General features: G+C 35.8%; 1 protein-coding gene across 2 annotated transcripts in view; it reads right to left on the reverse strand.

The window, feature by feature from the left end:
* ZPLD1 (zona pellucida like domain containing 1) overlaps positions 1-18,316 on the reverse strand; it is a 552,784-nt gene that overhangs the window by 120,572 nt on the left and 413,896 nt on the right. For both annotated transcript variants that reach the window (XM_047875473.1, XM_047875475.1), the window contains one exon: positions 11,180-11,350. The gene's annotated coding sequence lies outside the window, so the exon portion shown is untranslated. The remainder of the gene's footprint in view (positions 1-11,179; positions 11,351-18,316) is intronic.

Here is an 18,316-nt window from a genome sequence, read left to right on the forward strand (position 1 = left end):
TAATGAAAGATAAAGATCCTCCTGAATCAAGTTTCATTCCAAGAATAGTATGAGGCCTTGCCTACCCAGCAATTGCACATCTCTGACTTTGGTGAAGAAAGATAGCCTTGATACACAGACAATGGGCATTATCAGAGATGGCGGACTTGGCAAAAGTACAGTTGCATGAACTAAGAAGATGAAACAACAGTGGTAGGGAAGACCAAAGTGAGCTTTCTTGAAGATTCTATTCTGTCATAAATTTCAAAAAAGAAGATTGTCTCTATATCAGTAGTACCTTCAAATCTCTATGAAATATTAACAGTGTTTCAGCATATGAAGTAAGATGTATGTTCCCATATCTAAGGCCGAATTGGCATGACATAGAACTGGGCGGGCATGGTAAAAAGTTTTGAAAATGACAGTTTCTGGGAAGGCAAGACACAGTGGCCAAGGGATTATGTAGTCTCAAGCACATTTGATAAGCCCTCAATTTCTAAGGAGTATGAATTGTGCCAAGAGGTGGGTGAAAAACAGCGATGAGAGTATCCAGGTGGTAATGATACTCTAAAACCCACATTGACAATAGACATCAAGGTGAATTGCTGGATGTTAGGAGCTGTCCTCCATCTTTGGGAAGGAGTGAGGCTCCCAGTCTTTAAGGGAAGATGAGGGATTTTAGTATAAAACATGAAATAGCAATCATACAGAAGCTCAGTATAATAAATGGAGGCACAGAAAGTGATCCTGGATTCAGGAAATCAGTTGTAACAGGCCTATTCTCTGTTAGAAAGAACTTTGATGAAAGAACTATGTGAAAGTCCCAGTCATCAGAAAAAAAAATGTTCCAGATAAATCTCACAGCAAGAATGGTTCAATGACTGTATCCTCAGTCAAAAGATAAGGAAGATGCGCCAGAGCAAACTCCCAGCCAAACTGGAATGGATAGAATAGAGCTTCTTAAATTCTTTCCTAATTACATGTTTATCAAGAAACGAGTCTATGGTCTATCTGGGAGGGTTGGCATGGTAACTAGGGTTTGCGCCATCTGAGAAAATGGGGCAAGTGAATCCTGTAAGTGGCGAGATCCAGTGAATTCACCAGTGGACAAGCTAGGCAAGCAGGAACAAGAGGATTGAGATGTGAGCCAATATAAAGGGTGTGACAACTACATAGACACACTGTTCAGATACAGTGAGGAATATGCTACATAAGCTGAGGTCATTGGATAGAAATGTGTGTTTATCAACGGAGTACTATGTGGCAATGAGAAAGAATGAAATATGGCCTTTTGTAGTGACATGGATGGAACTGGAGACTGTATGCTAAGTGAAATAAGTCATTCAGAGAAAGACAGATACCATGTGTTTTCACACTTATGTGGATCCTGAGAAACTTAACAGGAACCCATGGGGGAGGGGAAGGAAAAAAAAAAGAGGTTAGAGTGGGAGAGAGCCAAAGCATAAGAGACTCTTAAAAAAATGAGAACAGGGGCGCCTGGGTGGCGCAGTTGGTTAAGCGTCCAACTTCAGCCAGGTCGCGATCTCGCGGTCCGTGAGTTCGAGCCCCGCGTCAGGCTCTGGGCTGATGGCTCGGAGCCTGGAGCCTGTTTCCGATTCTGTGTCTCCCTCTCTCTCTGCCCCTCCCCCGTTCATGCTCTGTCTCTCTCTGTCCCAAAAATAAATAAAAACGTTGGAAAAAAAAATTAAAAAAAAAAAAATGAGAACAAACTGAGGGCTGATGGGGGGTGGGAGGGAGGGGAGGGTGGATGATGGGTATTGAAGAGGGTGTCTTTTGGGATGAGCACTGGGTGTTGTATGGAAACCAATATGACAATAAATTTCATATATTTTTAAAAAAGAATAATAAAACTAATTGAACAGTAAAAAAAAAAAGAAAAAGAAAAAAAAAAAGAAACGTGTGTTCATGCAAGTTGGGAGGATAAAACCCAAAGGAAACTGAGTCCCTGAAAATAAAAAGAGCTCCAGAGCTTCAGTGGTTCTCAAAATAAGTCAAGGCAGACCTCTGACATGAGTATGTGGACATGGCATGAATACATTCTCAGAAGTTTGCTTAAGACCTATGGCATGTAGGTATTGTCCCTTCCCTTCTAGGGATATTTACTAATTCTCCAAAGCCTGCTTCTTGGTAAACTCCAGCAATCACCTGCATTACTTACAGTGAACTTAGAGATATACCATATTCTCAGGGTCTCCATGTATGACACTGTGTGTGTGTGTGTGTGTGTGCGCATGCACACGTGTGCAAATGTGTGCACACACGCATGTAAAGGTGGAGAGAGAAGCAGAGAAAGGCTGGGTAAATTGAAGACTGTCATTGTATGTAGCATTTTATCTTCCAGAATTTTTGATAATACATTAATTCTATTTATAAAAGTTAGCCTGTGTATTGATGGTTTTATGTCAATATTAATGACCAGGGCAACAAAACCATGCTTGAGGGTGGAGCCTGAAAGACTGAGATGAAATCAAAGTGGGCACCACCACAGAAGCATTTCGGAAGGAAGAGAACTTCATTGTATTTCAATGGAGCGCTTATCTTATTTGCCTCTTCTAATTAAAGCACTGAGAAAGAAGAGCAATTTTTTCCCAAATTGCTGAGCCCTCATAACCAATAATGCCATGTTAATCATCATTTGGGAAGATGGAAAAGCATTTAAAATTCAGTGCTTTTTTTCCTAACTTAAATTTGTCTCTTTGTCCAATTTTGTCTTTATTTTTATATATACTGATATTTATCTTTGATATATTATGTCCTTCATTTAAAATAAAAATATTATGAGTTTTATCATTATTTCTAATGTGTTATTGACCAATAAGAGATTATTCAAGTTCACCTGCTTACAGCTGTTTTTTCTTTAGAATACATAGTGTGTCAGCAAAAAATGTTTAAAATAATAGATGTGTGAAAATGTAACAGAGAGGAGACCAAGTAAAATTTAGAAAAGGAAGAACTTATTTTTTTAAAGGTGAAATATGAAGAGAGATATGAAAAACAATTACTGAAGGGATAATATACATAAAGGTGCTATATTCTTTTAATTTAAAGCAAATAAATATACATTTAGTCATAGTGTATTCTGGAATGAAAAGAGGATATTATGAGAGAAACTGCAGCTAATACTCTACGCTCCTTGTAAAGAAATTAGAGAGATTTTGAAATGAATACTAACATATATCCAGTCTACGTAACAGAAACTGATCAGAATCCTGTATTTCTTGGAACTGTAGGCAAAGTCTCCAATAACACATTCAGAGAACAGAATTAAAAGGACAATATTCCAGGAAAAGTAGATATGAACTTAATTCACACTAAATGTAAAGACAATAAATGAATGGAGTTATTACTTAAAGGAGTAATGAAGGCAGAAGCCCAACTGCAAGCAAGAGAAGGAGGAATTTTTTGTCAAGGCAAATTTACCTCCTTTGCCATTTTGCCCTGGGTGGCCTGGATGACCTGAAAAATTCAGGGAGCTTGAGGAGCAATTTGCAATAGGGTGGACACAGTTGGCAATGATTGGATTTCTTAAATGCAAATAAGTAATATTATTTCTGCCCATCTATTTATTATTCACTATCACTTAACCATGACAAGAATAAAATGCATTTCTGACATGAAAATGTACTTTGTTTACTTTACTTTTTAGTGAACACCTCTCGCTGTAAAGTTCCTAATAGGAAGTCTAGCAGAAGTAATTACTGACCTCAAACTCATAGCTATACTTAACTTGAATACACAGCAATCATATTTTTGTAAGCAATTTTAATGTCAAGAGAAATTTATGATGGCTTCCCAAAGCAATGTACATTAGAATTACCCCATGGGCACAAGGGTAAATTAGGTTGAACAAGGAAATCAGTGGAAAAATAGAATACAAGTAAATATGGAAAATATGCCTTGTAAAAGTGTTAATCTTCTTTTCCATGAAGCATGAAAATTGTTTTACTTGTTGGAATAATTGGCCAAGGAATTTGCCAGATGATAGATTTTATTTAAAACTAGTTTGAATTATATGGAATTTTGTAATAGTTCCCTTTTTGATGGTATACACAAGCAATAAAATCAATATAGGCCTTTATTTCTTTAGATAACCCTGATGAATTATTTCACTTGAGCCTCTTTGCTACAGAAGGCTTACATAGAATTAGCTAGCAACAGGTCACAGATTCTACCCAATCATTTTACCAATGGGTGTTGACTGGGATAATGACTGGGTTGCTGTATCCTTTAGAAAAAGTCTCCAAAAGATTACACCATGACAAGCATGTGTGAGATTAATAAGATTATTCTGATGTTTGACTATAAGCATAGTAATCTAGCCTAGCTGTGTACATACTCAATTCCAGCAGACAATCTCTTAGAAGGCACTAAAGATTCTGAGTTCTCTGCTAGCTGTGGGTTGTACAAATCTCAAGGATATTAGGAAACTCTTGATATTGAAGTTTATTGATAGTGTTTCTAATAGAAGATATGCCTCTTGACTGTAAAGGATAAATTAGGTTAGGCCACCAAAGAGTAATGAAATAAATAGTGGTCCTCCAGTGACATCTAAGCCCCATTCAGATGAAATGTCTCACTGTCCCTGAGGAACTTGGAGGCAATATGGTTGGTAAGTAGGTGAACACGGATAATTATATCAGTAAGTCTTCTGGCATTTAGAGTATTTGAAAAAATAATAGCTATGTTTATTAAACTAGACAACTTCCTTTCCATCTTTAATCCCCAGCTTCCTTATTTGGAAATTTCAAGTAATGACAGAGCTATAATAATGCTTCAGAAGATTCCAATCAATGGTTGTTACACAAATATAACACAGATAGTGGCAAAAAGGAAAAAAAAAAATTTAGGTAAAATTTTACTAGGGAATAAAAGTACAAATCTAAAGACTTAATAATATTAATAAGATATAGAACTAGTAGTTAATGAGAATTGAAAATGTCTGAAATGTATGTTTCTATGTTAGAATGAAATTTCCTTCACTTCTGATCTTGAGCCCAGGATCACAAGGATACATTAGGGTAGAAGGTTCATGGTAATGGAAAACTAAGTGGCATAAACTCATGTAACAGAGCCAAGGACAAAATCAGGATGATATATCACTCATCTGCTTCTCCAACTGCAAAAATAGAGGTCAATTAATCAGTCAACAAATATATAATGACTACCCACTGTGTGTTCAGCAGTGCAAATTAGCAGATCAGTACCTGCTCTAATTTTAACTCATAGTCCATTGGGAGACCAACAAGATTCTTTTTCTATTGAATTTGGATGAGTTTATATAGTTATACCTATGGGAAGAATGGAATCATAAATTCCCTTCTTCAGCCCATATCTGATGTAATTTACCCTATGTGTTGTCTCTTTCATTTGGAATCCCAGGGTTATACAGTGTGCCTTAATAACATATGGTTAGTACAAAGAGTACATCTATGTTTCAGTAATCTACCCAATAATGAAAAGTCCATTCATGGTCCAAAGATAAATCTAACACTGGACTGCAGTGTGGTGGTTTTTAGCTTTGCTGTGACAACTACTCTTCATTGTGAAAAGGAAAGAAAAAATTTTAAAAAAAAATCTCTTGCTGAATTATAAAAGAGAATAATTCATTCCCAATTATTGCCTTTTTGAATATAGTGGCTTATAGAAAGAACAAAAAGTATGCACCTGGCTTACATTAGCTATTGATAAAATTAAATGGATCCATTTCAAGGTAGATTTTCCCACGATACTGGTTAAGGACAATGTAAATCTTTCTAAGCTGTCACCAAGATTGTAAGATCGAAAAAGAAGAAAAATTACCCACAGCATGAAATAATATTTCTTAAAATGCAAATATTGAAACTAATTTCTAAGAAAGTTATGGAGACAAAGAAAAATGGAGAATATAGTGCTTTGTTAAACAAAAGCAAAAATTATCAGTCGGTTATTTGAATGGATATTGTTAATGCACAGGAATTAAGCCAGGTTAGGAAAAGAAAAAAATGTCTCATTTGCAGATTTAGAGCACACCTCAGTTAACTGAAATTCAGATTAAAGGAGAAAAGAATTTCAAAATTGACTTTATGACAAATGTTTAAATTTAACACCTCACCCTTCCTTGAGCTTCTTATTTACCTACATTTAAACCAGCCTTCTCCAACTGGAATAAAGCTGAGTACTGAGAGAATTTTTAGGAAATTCAAACCCAAAATATATTTTCCATTAAGAATATTTTGCCAGGGTGCCTGGGTAGCTCAGTTGGTTAAGCGTTAACTCTTGACTTCGGCCCAGGTCATGATCTCACCGTTAGTGGGTTGAGCCCCACATGGGGCCCTGTGCTGGCAGCACAGAGTCTTTTTGAGACTCTCTCCCTCTCTCTCCCTCTCTCGCTGCCCCTCTGCTGCTCATACTCCCACTCTTTAAAAATAAATAAATACACATTAAAAAACTTTTTTTAAAAAAGAAAAAAATATTTGCAAAAATTAAGGACAAAGTAGGATTTTTTGACGACTATAAAATACAGAACTCAGCTTGGGTTAAAACTTTGACCCAGGCTAAATCTAGAGAAATATAATAAAGTAGATAAATAAACTAGACATCCAACTTGGCTAACTCTTTCACCATCTACAAGTCTTTATTCAAATCTCACCTTCACTGCAAGGTCAATGGTGACTACCCAATTTAATGCTATAATGTGCCCCCTCTCTGACATCTCAATCACTTTATCTGATGTTCTCCATTTTCTTTCTTCCATAGCATTTGAAAATTAAGACCATCTATATCCACAGAGCTCACCCATCAAAACTGAGACCTGATGCCCCAATATGAACATGACATACCACATTTTTACCCCAGAAGATAAGACTATAATCCAATAAACAGCTTCACTCTTTGCTTCAGGAAATGCAAACTGATTAAACCAGACAGTACTCATCTGGGTGATTATCTCTCCTATCAGGCAATAGACTGTTCACACTTATCAAACAAGAGTTTACTTTTCAAGAATCCTTCTACTGATGTTATTATATTACAAATTCTGTCTAATCCCAGTAAATTTCCCACCATGAAAGACACATCTTTCTTTTAAGTTTATTTATTTTGACAGGAGAGAGAGAGAAAGAAAGAGAGAGAGAATGCAAGTGGAATAGGTATAGAGAGAGAAAGAGAGAGAGAATCCCAAGCAGGCTCCATGCTGTCAGCACAGAGCCTAACATGGGGCTCGATCCCACGAACTGTGAGATCATGACCTGAGCCAAAATCATGAGTCAGACGCTCAACTGACTGAGCCACCCAGGCACCCTGAAAGACGCATCTTAAACCACTTGATTTCAGGCCCCAAACATGATAAATGCACTTTACAAATCTGCCACCTTTGAGACACTACCACACCTCTGTCAAGGTAGTGTTTGCCCTTACTACAATAGATCAAATAAATTTAATTTTGTTTACTCATCAGATTATTTGGTAGTCAAGAGTCAACACATTTATCACTTCAGACATACTGTACATTACTTACTTTTCACATTTATTGCTTATTTTAGGTCTCCTCCAACTAGAAAGTGTGTTCCATGAAGGCAGGGATTTTTGTCTGTTTTGTTCACTAACATTTTCCAAATATTGAGAACAGTGTCTGTAACTTAGAAGGTACTTGACAGATTTTTTTTGTTGACTAAATGAATTAAAAAATGTATAAATGAATGAATGATATATAGAACATTCCACCTAATAGCAGCAGAATTCTCATTCTTCTTAAGTATACACAGAACATGCTCCAGGATAGATCACGTGTTACTTCACAAAAAAATCTCAACACATTTAAGAAGACTGAAATCAAACCAAGTAGTTTTTCCAACCACAATGGAATTAAACTAAAAATCAATAGCGGAAGCAAAACTGGAAAATTCACACATATGTGGAACTTAAACAATATGATCTTGAATAACAAGTGAGTAAAAGAAGAAGTCAAAAGAGACATTAGCAAATATCTTGAGACAAATAGAAACAAAAACACACCTTACCAAAACTTTTATGATATAGTAAAAGCAGTACTAAGAGGGAAATTTATAGTGATAAATGCCTACATTAAATATGAAGAAAGATCTCAAATAAACAATGTTATACCTCAAGGAACATAAAAAGAAGAACAAACTAAGCCATAAGTTATCAGAAGGAAAAAAATAAAGATTTGAGCAGAAATAAATAAAACAGAAAATAGAAAACAATGGAAATTTTTTGACAAAAGTAAGAGTTGGTCTTTTGAAAATATAAACAAAATTGAGAAGTCTTTAGCTGAACTTACTAAGAAAAAAAAGAGAAAATTAAAATAAATAAAATCAGAAGTGAAAGAGAAGCGATTATAATTGATGCCACAGAAATAAAAAGGATCATAAAAGACTACTATGAAAAATTGTACTCCAAACTCAAGAATTTCAAGGATAATGTAGAAGAAATGGATAAATTCTTAGACATACAATCTACCAAGACTGAATCATGAAGAAACAGATCTATAACTAATACGGAGACTGAATCATTAATCAAAAACTCTCAACAAAGAAAAGCCCAGGACCAGATGGCTTCACTGCTGAATTCTATCAAACATTTAAAGAACTGATGAGCATCTTTCTCAAACTCTTACAAAAAAAATTGAAGAGGAGGAGACACTTCTAAATTCATCTTATAAAGCCAACATTACCCTGCTACCAATGCCAGACAAAGATAAGACACCACAGAAAACTATAGGCCAATATCTCTGCTGAACACAGATGCAAAGTCATTTCCAAATATACAAATTTACAACTCGATAGCAAACAAACAAACAAACAAACAAAACAACCAAAAAAACTGACTTTTTTAAATGAACAAAGTCATTGAATAGACATTCCTCCAAAGACAAACAGGTATATGAAAAGATATTCAACATCACTAATCACCAGGGAGACACAAATCAAAACCACAATGAGATACCACCTCACATCTGTCAAGATAATCAAAAAGACAATTAAGTATTAGTAAGGATGTGAAGAAATCAGAACCCTTGCATGCTATTGGTCAGAATGCAAAATGGTGCCACCATTATGGAAATACTATGGACATTTCTTCACAAATCAAAAATAGAACTATCACATGATCCAGCAACCCCACTTCTGGGTATTTATCCAAAAATATTAAAATCAGTATCTCAAAGAGATACTAGTGTCCCCATGTACATTGCAGCATTATTCACAGTAGTCAAGACGTGAAATCAACCTAAATGTCCATCAACAGGGGAGGCTGGGTGGCTCAGTGGATTTGGCATCTGACTTGGGCTCAGGTCATGATCTCGTGGTTTGTGGGCTCAAGCCCTGTGTTGGACTACGTGCTGACAGCTCAGAGTCTGAAGCCTGATTCAGATTCTGTCTCTCTCTCTCTCTCTGCCCATCCCCTGTTCATGCTCTCTCTCTCAAAAATAAATAAACATTAAAAAAAATTAATAAATAAATAAATGTCTATCAACAGATGAATGCAAAGAAATATGGTATTTTTGTAAAATGTAAGATTATCCAGCCTCAAAAAAATAAGGAAATTCTGCAATATGTGACAACACGGATGAACCTTGAGCATATATGCTAAGTGAAATTAGCCATTTACAGAAGGACAAATACTGAATGATTCCACTTATATGAGGTATCTAGAATCGTTAAACTCATAGTAACAGAGAGTAAAATGGTGGCTACCAGGAGCTGGGGGAGAGGGAAAACTAGGGAGTTAGTTGTTTTTCAATGGTATAAAGTTTCAGTTATGCAAGGTGAATGAGCCTAGAGATCTGTTGTGCAACATTAGCCTATAGTTAATAATGTATTGTACACTTAAAGGTTTACTAAGTAGATCTTGTGGTGTGCTCTGACCACAAGAAAATTAAATTTGGTTAATTTTTAGTTAAATTTAATTTGACTTAATTTAATTTAAAAAAAGAATGAAGAGATTGCCCACCTACTGCACTGTGCTTAGGGAAATGTGCAAAATACATAGAAGATACTGCCCTTGCCTTGTAAAACTTACAATCTATTTATAATAGCAACTTGGACAGTGCTTAATGGGCACTATGTACTATTCTAAATATATTAACATCATTAAAATGTATCAAATATTAAATATATGAAATAATCTAAAATTTGCAACAACTGTATAAATAGGGTGATGTTAAATAAAAACATTTATTAACAGGTACAACATGGGCACTGACTTGTGAGGACAGATAGGGGACATAGTGTTGGGACAGCATCCTAGAGGCCCTCAACTGAGTAGAATCACAGGTAAGAGCAAAGCTGCACTGAGAAGGAGAGGCATCCTGGGGGCCTGAGGCTTTAGCTATTTATCAATCAATGTGAAGCATTTCAGTGTTGTGACAAATTTGCCCAGGTATATATTAGCTCACGAGATTGGTCATATTATCATCCTCATTTCATAGACAAAGAAATGAAAGCCCAGAGATCTGAGTGAGTTGCATACAGCCATCGAATGGGGGAGGCAATATGTGAATTTAGACAGTCTGACACTAGATCATGTTCTAACTACTGTACTATACTGCCTCATATTTACAAAGAAAATAATTAGCTTTAAAAACAATGAATAGCTAGCCAGCAACTAATGGATTCCAGGCACCTTTCAAGACAAGATGTAGAGGGAGTGAAGCACAACTGAAGTAGAATCTCAGAAAAGTTAGTGGTTCTAGCAAGAAGTACTACAAATCAGGAAAAACTGTGACTAAGAAGATGAAGATTTGTCTTCAATAAACCAAAGGTGAAAATGCACTGTTTGCACATATTATCTGAATAATTGCTCCAATTTCCCATTATGTTGTATCAAAACAGTGGTTTGGAAACAAGAATTTGTAAAGTTTCCAGTAACATCCCCAGGGATGTGGCAGCAGTGGTTCCAAATGCACTTTGGCCAACTCTCTTTTCATTTTGGAAGTAGATGATTAACCATGATTGGCGGCTATTGCTAATGACAACAGGAAAACTGTATCATTCATGCCAGGAATTCTCCTAAATGCACAGTGGAGAAAAGCAGATAAAGCCCTTCTTCCCTCGTTTTCTCCATTCCCTACTCTGCCCCTACAGTGGCACTCTTTCTGGAGCTGTGTCCAACTATCTGGTATTGGTTTACCATAGCACACAGCCCAGGATTTGTGTTCCAGGTTTTTGTAAACAATGCTCACCTGAAATGGATCAGCATCACCATTCGGAAATAAAATGTGTCCATTGCTTTCCATTGCTGGCTTGACCTTTCATCATAGTTAAAACAGTGATTTGGGTTTACCATATCTCCCTTCAAACCATTTTAGGGTGATGATTGGCTTAAGACGCTAATGACTCTGCATTTCTTTCAACTGAAAGAGATAATTAAAAAAAAAAAAAACATGATTTCTTATTAGTTCCATGACATTTTTAACAGAATATCATTATAGCCCAAAGTTTAAAAGATTGTATTAGTTAGTATTTGTGTTTCTCAAATAGTAATACAAAAATCAGATGACTGATAATTTCAATAAAATGAGCAATGTGATCAACATTTAATAAACTAGAAAACAATACCAACTGGAGCTGAGAAACTAAATCCCATAACGCCAGCTTTCATTTCAAATGATCTCCAGGTGGCTGCTAGCCAATTCGCCACATGAGAAAAGCCTGACACTTTTTGGAAAACAGACTCCAACTATTTAAAAAAAAAAAAGAAAAAAAAGGAACACTCAGTAGAGAATAGACAATGTTGTGCTAAAAAAGCTATGTTATTTTGCCAGAAAAAAATTCAATCTGTGTGCAAAATACCTCTTCCCATGTCTTTTGATCTGATGTAGCACTTGTCCAAATGGATGGGCTCCCTAAAGGGAAAACCCATTTCAAACATTGAGGAGCTCTAACAAATGCAGAGCACTCAACCTCAGGCTTAAATATCCCAAATGGTCTCTTGCTGGTAACATGAGAACAAAATCAGTGTTTCACTCAGAAAACAGCTTTCCTGGCTTTTCTCTTCTGTTCCATTTGTGCATTGATATGAAGATCAGAGTCGAGGACTTGAATGTGATTTAGAATCTCGATGCAAACAATGAGACATTAAACACTTTCTGGTCCTCTAAAATCTGTATTCAGGCTCCTCTCTTTTAAGGGTATAATCACAATCCCATCAGTATTCGAGGGATTTGTGCACACAGACTGCCTCTGTCAAAATTCTAGCAAGTTAATGCATTCAAACATAGCTTGGTTGTGCAAATTATTGCCTTAAAAGGAGGATGTAACTTGGTATTTTGACATATGTTGTTTTATACAGAACACAGTATCTTTTTTTCCTCCTTTGAGTCTTTTAGTTTTAACTTAGGCACTTGAAGATTTGGAAAATGAAATTAAACTTTAAAAAATAAAAGAAAAAACAAGCATAATGATCTAAAGTCACAAAGAAAGGAAGGCAGAGACCAAAATCACCATCGTACTTTGGTCATGCAAAAGGAGTGAAGACTTTAATCTTGAATCACAAAGACTTTGGATTTCCTGTCTTTTCAAACTGATAAATAATGTTGCAAGCATGTATTCATTTCCTGAGATTTAACAACATGTATTGCTTTCTTTCATCACTTTGCCAATTTACTCAAAGCAAATTACTACTTCAAGCTCTTCATAAATCCTATAACCTCTATATGCTTAGTTTCCTCATGGGTAAAATGGGAATAATGATGCTTAGTTTGTGGGGTTGGTATAAGGGTTAGAAATAATATATGAAAATCACCTAATAGTACCTGGAACATAATGGAGGCTGTCACTATTATTATTACCCAAAAGTTATATCTGGACATGTAAATTGGAATAAAACACTGAGGCAGTTTTCATACTAATTCAAACATAACACATTTTCTTACAGATTCAAGATAATTGAGGTGAATGTTGGAACATTTATTTGAATTATCAAGATACATAAATCATTTCAATTTCCCACTTTACATGTCCAGATATGGCTTTTGTACATAGCCCCAGAGCCATACAGAAATTTTTGAAACTTCACCCATTACTGAAAGCCCTCAGCATTGTTTAACCAACTATGATACACAGCTGCCAAAAGACTGCAGGACAAGCTCCATTTATTAGTAGGGTGGCTTACTCAGATATCAAAAACCAAGAAAACGAATCCAATGTATGGTCCGATAACTATCCCTCATATAATTTAAATCAGTAAATCTAAAATTTGCCTGAATGTGGAGTAACAGAACAATGGGCCATGTTCAGAAAACATCTTTGTTTGAGTTCCTATATTATAAATTTCTAGGGCATCCTAAAAAATTTTGCAGGGACAAAATAAAATCTGTAAAATAAACTAAAGACAAAAATGATTTTTTCTACCTAAAATTTATATATTTCCTGTGTTTTGGTCTCTTAGAACAATCTTAATTAATGACAGTTGTTCAGGGGAAAGAGAAATGTAGTAAAACCTGCTCTTTAAAAAAGGGTGGAAGGTTTGAAAAAAATATATAATTGCCTTTTAACTGTAGGTATTACTTATCAAGTTGTTTACCAGCTATAAAATACTGTGCATATATGAAAGGTTACTGAATAAAATTTGGGATCAGAAAATTACAAGCTCTATACCCTAAAAATAATATCAGAGCAGCAGCATGATGTTGGAGAATTTGCACTGAACCAAAGTCAGAAGGAATGTTTGGACTCTGGCTCCTAATAAGGCACTAAGCAATCCTGAGGACCTCATACATTGTTACCGACAAAATGAGAGGATCAGACCAAATTGGACTCCCTTTGACACAACTATAACAGTTTATGTCTCCTTCACCATGTAATTTACCTTTGGTCCAGGCCAAATAATCATAATACAAATTTAATTTTAGAAACACGATTATTTTCACAACTATTCTGGGCTGTATTGGGACTCCCTGGATTTTCTCACCAGACATAAAATAAGTGAGGAGGAAGTTCAGCTCCATAAACACTGGGATCAATGATGAAGGAAAACAAAAAAACTCTGAGATAAAAAGGAGCTCAAGAGCCAAGGGCAGTATAATTGGGGCAGGTCAGACAGGACCCACCAAATATATATATATATATATATATATATATATATATATATATGTTATTGTCCAGAGGCAAGTCAGCTGGAAAAGACATATAAGCCTTTTTTTGTACAGGTAAATCATATTAAGTTTGTAAGGAGATTTTCTTTGGTAGCTATTGGGGAAATCTTTTAGAAACCAGGTAATAAGAAAGCAGATTTGACTTTGAACACTTGGGTTAGTCTGAGAACCAGTAAGCAAAGACTAATGACCCCAAACACGATTGTTAAATGAGGAATCTAATAAACCCAGTAAGGATCTATTTAGAGTACAGCCTGTTAAGACACCACTTACCAAACAAAATCAAGTCAAGTTAATTCAAATGATAAGATAGTACAACTATCACTTGCCATGTAATCTATTTCAAATTTTAACACTAAAGATCCTTATTCATCTTCATACCTTTCCCATGTATTTTTACATCTGAAATTCCCATTTGAACTAGGTAATTGATTATTAGACTTAAGAAAAGTAAAAGAGCAAGACAGAGTTTCAAGAGAAAGCTTATATCCCAGCTACCATGATGTAATGGAATCTGAAGTATAAAGGAGCCTCTTGCTTGGAGGTTAGAGAGATGCTTAGTCTTAAAGGTAAAAGTGAATTCAGGAAGCATCTAACCACCCCTTTTGTTTTACATATACCCAAGTATCCAACTCCATGCTCTCAAAGATAAGCTTTCACTGGTATCTTTTGGCCATGACTATTAAGTTACCATAGCCATCCATGAACTCTTCCCATTTGCCATCAAGTACCAAGAGGTACCTAAAGAGGTACCTAAAATTCCCTGGGTTCCAGTCTTCCTTACCACAATTGTGTAGCAGCAACCCTGTTTCACCTTGATAACTAGAATCAGTCACTGCAGTCAGGAGAGCAATTCCTTTATTTGCTTTTCGGTTGAGCGGCCTGAAGAGGCCAAAGGTAACATATGGCAATCTCTGATTCCAATGAATTGGAATTCTGTTTTAGTCTCCTATTGTGATCATTCCCTTTTAGGAAATAAGAGTTTTCATACCAACAGGACCAAAAAGATTCAGAAAGAGAAAGAATAAATTTGGAGAGGATTATTTGGGATGAGTGAATAAATCTACTCTACTTAAAACCCTTGGTTCCTAGACTCTGGTATTAATATTCTGCATGGTCATTGGTTTAAAGCATATATTGCATCATTTATGACAGTTCCTCAAATCCACAAGTGTTGTCACCCAGGCAGCTTTGTAACTATGTATCTAATAGGCCATTCCACTGCTCTGTTAAGCCACCTGTGTTTTGGGGCGAAAGGATAAATGATAAAACCAGTGACACAGTTTCCATTGTATGAGGGGTCATACCATTCCTTGTGGGTCATATGTTTTATGGTCTACTACTTATTTTTAGTCAGGTCTTTTGTCAAATTCCTGAGAGGAACCTGAGGGGGAGTAGGTGGTATCTGTTACACTCTTAAGAGGAGCCTTACACCTGAGGGGGTTTGCTGTGGTCAGATGCTCCCAGCATTGTTCCAAAATTTGTGTTTTTCCCCACCTTGGGACCTCAGGTCCTATCCTTTCCCTCTCTGGGAAATTTTATCCTATCTTTTTCTCTATTATAACATGACACCATTCACAGTGGGCAGTTAAGGTCCAATAGTCTTCTTCAAAGGAGAATAATAAGCAGAATATGGCATGAAGTTTTTGTCTCAAGCCTTTTCTCAATCTTTTGCATTCAGCTGGCCAAGAATATGGAGGATCACATGGGACATTTTAAGGGTGGGACATGGAGATGGCATTTAAGATTGTGTTCACATACCATTGGCCAAAATTCACTTTCAAGTTTCTACTGAACTACCAGAATGTCCAATAAATGTAATTTAACTCCCTCCTCTCCACCCTACAAACACAAAAACTCCCCCAAAGACAAAAATAATGCAATTTATTCGTGGTTTGAAATGTGATCTCTAGATCTACAGCAACAGAATCGCCATGGAACTAATTCCTATGCCACACACAGGAATTACTAAATCTGAACCTCTAGGAATTCGACTCAGTGATTTGTGCTTTAACCAGCCATTCACAAGATTCAGATGCATGCCAAAATTTACAAATTACCAGTTATGAGGTGTTACGAGGTGTTATGGTGTTATGAGGAATAACACCAAACTTCACATTATCTCAGAGCTTTCCATCATCCCTCACTTTCAGCCTCTCAAAGGTAAGAAAAAATCCCATTACCTACTCAACTCTTTACAACTTTTTCTTTAGCTATCCTATCCCTAGGGGGAAGATCTGGTAGGAATTCTTCCACAAGGATTTACATCCTCCTTAGTTTCTGCTTAGCTAGAGGGAAAAGGGGGTCTTTTTATGCTTCAAGATATATAACACTTTTCCAGTGACAGCCACCAAGATCTGTTTTCTTAATGCAGAAATGAGTTCAGACTAAGTTTAATAGTATCTGTCATGGGTGGTATAATTTTTAAATCTAAAGATTTAAGAAGGAATAAAGGCTGGTCATCTCAAAAATGGCAGGGCAATAATCTCAATTACTCTAAAATTTCATATTCTGTTGCCTTAATTTAAAAATCGACTAAATCACCCCTGCAAATTTTTTTTAATTAAGTTGTGGTCTCTAAGCTATAATGACTTCAAACTACATTATATATTTTGAAGTTCAAAGTGAAGATTACTTGTGAATATTAATTTGAATTCATTTTAATTTTCATTTGCTTTTTCATTAATAAATTCAATAATACAAAATTGACCTTTCATACTTGAGATGCAATTAAATTTTATTAAATTATGATTTTGTATGTTTTAGTTGGTAGCTAGATTGATATATACCATAAGTTTTTATTCAAAAACTAGAGTTTTTGAGTGAGTAAACTGTTCTCTGGATAGAAATTGGGAACTAAACTCCACAAAGTTTTCAGAAATCTTTTGGCTCCCAAACAGCCATTAGGTAATTAATATTTTAGTGAAACTGAAAAGCTGAGGTGATCAGTTAATAATCAGAAATGATTCACTAACCCACGTACTCATGTGTTCTACATTTTAGAAAGATCATATGAATTGGTTATTTATTGCTATATAACAATTTACCAACAAATTTAGCAGCTTAAAGCAATAATTACTTATTATTTTGTAATTTCTGTGGGTTAGGAATTCAGGAGTGGCTTAGGTAGGTGGTCTGGTTCAACATCTCTAAAGAGGTATAGTCAAAAAGGCAGCCACTTTCATCTTAAGACCTGATGAGGGTAACTCATGCGGTTCTGGGAAGGCTCTACTTCCTCACTACAGGTCACAGAACTCCATTTCTCTCTACAGGCTTCTCCATGGCCTCCTGAGTACACAGTCTTACATGTCAGCTGGCTTTTCCCAAAGTGATGGATGAGAGAGATATGGGAGCAAGTACCCTATAAAGAAGCCACAGCCTTTTATATCTTAATATTGGAAATGACTTACCCATATGCTATCGGTCACAGAGACCAAACATAGTACATTGTAGAAGGGGTCACCACAAGGATAGGTATACATTTGGGGGCCATGATGGAGGCTGCCTATCACAGCATAACTACAAGATTTGGTAGACTGAATATTTTTTCACACAATAGTCTGTACTTCAGGTAATTATTGTATTATACAATTCTAAAATGCAATCCAGTTCATGCTTAGGTATATTCTGGAAATATACTTCTGAAAAGTTTTGTATGAATAAAAGACTTGTCAATGTCTTTTTCCACATCTGTTCTCCTTCCTAGACTGTGAATTCATCAGGAAGAGTACTTTTTGCCACAGATGTTTTATATTTCTAGCTCCTTGAACACTGGCTGAGGTAGAAGTACTTAGTAAATAAGTATTACTTATGCTGAATTGTCTTATATTTTAATTCTCAAAGTAGTTTTTTTTCTCATTTTTTTTAAATGAAGGTAAAAATGGGGTGCCTGGGTGGCTCAGTCGGTTAAGCGTCCAACTCTTGATTTTGGTTCAGGTCACCATCTCATGGTTTGTGAGATCGAGCCCCACATCAGGCTCTGGGCTGTGCACTGACAACACAGAGCCTGCTTGGGATTCTCTATCCTTCTCTCTCTGCCCCTTCCCCACTTGCTCACTCACTCTCTCTCTCTTTCTAAAAAGAAATAAAGTTTAATAAAATTAAGGTATAACTTACATAAAATAAAATACACCAATCTTAAGTGTTTATGTCAATAAGTGTTGGCAATTGTATATATCTACGACACCCCAAACAAGACATAGAACACTTCCAGCAACCCTGAAA

The sequence above is a fragment of the Prionailurus viverrinus genome, chromosome C2, assembly GCF_022837055.1.
Source record: "Prionailurus viverrinus isolate Anna chromosome C2, UM_Priviv_1.0, whole genome shotgun sequence".
NCBI lineage: Eukaryota > Metazoa > Chordata > Mammalia > Carnivora > Felidae > Prionailurus > Prionailurus viverrinus.